The sequence below is a fragment of the Oncorhynchus gorbuscha genome, unplaced genomic scaffold, assembly GCF_021184085.1.
Source record: "Oncorhynchus gorbuscha isolate QuinsamMale2020 ecotype Even-year unplaced genomic scaffold, OgorEven_v1.0 Un_scaffold_17764, whole genome shotgun sequence".
NCBI classification, from domain to species: domain Eukaryota; kingdom Metazoa; phylum Chordata; class Actinopteri; order Salmoniformes; family Salmonidae; genus Oncorhynchus; species Oncorhynchus gorbuscha.
Window position 1 is genome coordinate 1 of NW_025759324.1, and position 3,972 is coordinate 3,972.

General features: G+C 47.1%; 1 long non-coding RNA gene across 1 annotated transcript; it reads left to right on the plus strand.

The window, feature by feature from the left end:
• The first annotated feature begins 442 nt into the window (after positions 1-442).
• LOC124030895 lies at positions 443-3,257 on the plus strand. The gene is made up of 4 exons (XR_006838046.1): positions 443-526; positions 999-1,194; positions 2,743-2,848; positions 3,243-3,257. It is a non-coding gene; the product is annotated as an uncharacterized LOC124030895 (long non-coding RNA).
• The last annotated feature ends 715 nt before the right edge of the window (positions 3,258-3,972 follow it).

The window sequence follows — 3,972 nt, forward strand, 5'->3', positions numbered from 1 at the left end:
CCAAACTATATCATTATGAAGTAATATCCTGTACACATCCTTTTGCTGTCTTTTTTTTTTCATTCTGGTCAGACTGTGCGTCTTTCTGACTCCATCAATGATGAAGAGATAAATACGTGACGGTGAGAAGACTTTGATTAAGGAGTGGCTGAACAGTCTGGATATCTACTCAGAACTAGGTGGGTACCTAATTTCCTCTTTCTTTTGATCATTCTCTCTCTCACCACATCCATCTCCTAGGATCCCTCATGTCTCCAGCTCCTGTTAGCCCAGCCTTCTCCTATATAATGTATGATGTGAAATTCTAGATTTGATCTCTGTCTCTCTCTGTCACTGTCTCTGTTTCTGTCTGTGTTTCTTTCTGTCTCTCTCTCCCCATCTCAGAGGATGTTCCTAACATAGCGTTGCTGGGGTCAGGTGAGGAGAGAGGGCAGCAGGGGGCATCCTGGGGATCTCTGCATCAGCTGGAAAAGGACAACATGCTGGGCAGTTCCTTCTACATGTGTGGGGTGTCAGGCACCACCTGGTACAATCACGCACACACACACACACACACACACACACACACACACACACACACACACACACACACACACACACACACACACACACACACACACACACACACACACACACACACACACACACACACACACACACACACACACACACACACACACACACACACACACACACACACACACGCACGTATATATACTATTATTCTTAGCAGGAAAGTTCATTTTGAAGACAGCAAAACAAATAATTTTTTTCTCTCCTCCCTCCCTCAAAATCACTCACCCAATTACTGACACACACTGCACGCGCGCACGCACGCACGCACGCACGTACGCACACACGCACACACACACACACACACACACACACACACACACACACACACACACACACACACACACACACACACACACACACACACACACACACACACACACACACACACACACACACACACACACACACACACACACACACAGGTGCATGTCATCCCTGTACAGCGATCCAGATTGGTCATTGAATAAGCATTGTGATGAGGTGATAAAGAAGCTGAAGGGTCCTAAAGTGAACTTGAGCAAGATTGTGAAGTGGCTGAAATTGAGGAAAGAAGAAAACCAGGACTTCAACCTCACTGACTTCTGGGGCGCCTTCACTGCCTCCTATTTCATGAAAGAGGTCAGTGTATGGTTGTGTTTGTGTTTCCGTGTCTGTCTGTCTGTCTGTCTGTCTGTCTGTCTGTCTGTCTGTCTGTCTGTCTGTCTGTCTGTCTGTCTGTCTGTCTGTCTGTCTGTCTGTCTGTCTGTCTGTCTGTCTGTCTGTCTGTCTGTCTGTCTGTCAAATCAAATCAAATCAAATTTATTTATATAGCCCTTCGTACATCAGCTGATATCTCAAAGTGCTGTACAGAAACCCAGCCTAAAACCCCAAACAGCAAACAATGCAGGTGTAAAAGCACGGTGGCTAGGAAAAACTCCCTAGAAAGGCCAAACCACAGGGAAGAAACCTAGAGAGGAACCGGGCTATGTGGGGTGGCCAGTCCTCTTCTGGCTGTGCCGGGTAGAGATTATAACAGAACATGACCAAGATGTTCAAATGTTCATAAAAATGACCAGCATGGTCAAATAATAATAAGGCAGAACAGTTGAAACTGGAGCAGCAGCACAGTCAGGTGGACTGGGGACAGCAAGGAGCCATCATGTCAGGTAGTCCTGGCGCACGGTCCTAGGGCTCAGGTCCTCCGAGAGAGAAAGAAAGAGAGAATTAGAAGAGAGCATATGGGGGGGTGGCCAGTCCTCTTCTGGCTGTGCCGAGGTGGAGATTATAACAGAACGTGGCCAAGATGTTCAAATGTTCATAAATGACCAGCATGGTTGAATAATAGTAAGGCAGAATAGTTGAAACTGGAGCAGGAGCATGGCCAGGTGGACTGGGGACAGCAAGGAGTCCTCATGTCAGGTAGTCCTGGGACATGGTCCTAGGGCCCAGGCCAGTTGAAACTGGAGCAGCAGCATGGCCAGGTGGACTGGGGGACAGCAAGGAGTCATCATGTCAGGTAGTCCTGGGGGCATGGTCCTAGGGCTCAGGTCCTCGAGAGAGAGAAAGAAAGAGAGAAGGGAGAGAATTAGAGAACGCACACTTAGATTCACACAGGACACCTGAATAGGACAGAGAAGTATCCAGATAAACAAACTGACCCTAGCCTCGACACATAAACGACTGGAGGCTGAGACAGGAGGGGTCAGGAGACACTGTGGCCCCATCCGAGACACCGGACAGGTCTGTCTGTCTGTCTGTCTGTTCTGAAGTTCGTTCGTCTGTTCGTTCGTCTTTCCGTCTGTCTGTCCGTTCGTCTGTTCGTCTGTCTTCGTTCGTTCGTTCGTCTGTCTGTCTGTAAGTTCTGTCTGCCGTTCGTTCGTTCGTTCGTCTGTCTGGTCTCCGTCTGTCTGTCTGTCTGTCTGTCTGTCTGTCTGTCTGTCTGTCTGTCTGTCTGTCTGTCTGTCTGTCTGTCTGTCTGTCTGTCTGTCTGTCTGTCTGTCTGTCTGTCTGTCTGTCTGTCTGTCTGTCTGCCAGCCAGTGTGTGTGGACGTCAGTGTATGGTTTATGTATGTGTGTCCATCTGTCTTTCTCTCATTCGCTCCCTCTGTTGAGCTGATTACTCCCCCACCCATCTTTCCCCCCGTTTCCCCCCATCTCTTCCATTTTGTTCTCTGTCTCCTGTATCAGATGAACACTCGCTGTCTCTCTGAAGAAGCTCACAGGAACCACACCAACCCCTATCCCATCTACAGCGCCATAGAACTGGAGCACAAAAAACTGGGCTGCACTAAAGGTGACTGTTATGAGACGTTCATTCAAACTTCAGAGTTAAAATGAATGTTATTTGCGTAAAGCTCCTATTGCTTGATTCTGATACTCGGGTATCATCTTTGTAAAATGAGGTTCCAAGTGAAACGTTTCAGAGTTCGAGTGCACTGTGAACGCAGCATCAATCAATCAAATGTATTTGTATTGAGCTTTACAAGACAATTGTTCTCAGTGTTTCATAACCAGAACAACACAAACAATATAAACAATTAATACAATATGAACAAACACTCTACTGTAGATGCCCAAAAAACCAAGCCAGGCATTAGTCTGAGTCCCAGTCGACCTATGTTTAGAAGTAGTGCACTATATAGGAACAGGGTGCATTTCAGACAATTCTCCCCACTGTTTAACTGAAGCGGTGTGGTTGAGATGACCCCCACGAGTGGCTTCTCCCGGATTGGGAGCTTTCGTCCCACTTCCTGTCTCAGGAGCCGGTTTGAAGGCGGGACTCTGATAGAGAAGAGGAAGGAAATGGACATGGTTCTGCTGCAAAGGTGGGGCACGCACAGACACACAGAAAGAAGCACATGCACACAACCACACAACCACGCAAACATACCCCCCCACGCATACACACACACAAACACACACACACACACACACACACACATTAACACACACACACACACACACACACACACACACACACACACACACACACACACACACACACACACACACACACACACACACACACACACACAAAACGTTGTCCCCAGTGTTGATATCATAGTTTTTCCCCAAACTCTAGATGATTTGTTGCTGTTTGTTTGTTGTTGCTGGGCAGGTATCTGTGGGAGTGCCATTGCAGATTGCAGAGGAACATTGCGAGGTATTAAAATGGATCTGGGACTTACTGCGGGTAGCTTCAGCATGCTAGTTAGCCTGCAAGGCTAGTGTGGAAGATTGTAATTTTTTTTTTGGTGGGGTCATTGAAACTAATGTTCCCTTTGCATTCATTTGTGATAAATATCTTAAATGTTTTTAATTAGGTAAGACTTCTTGCAATACGCAGTCTTTCACCTCCCCTTACTCCCCAACCAACCAGACGATAAAACATCCATCAAATGTGACAATGTTAGGGAG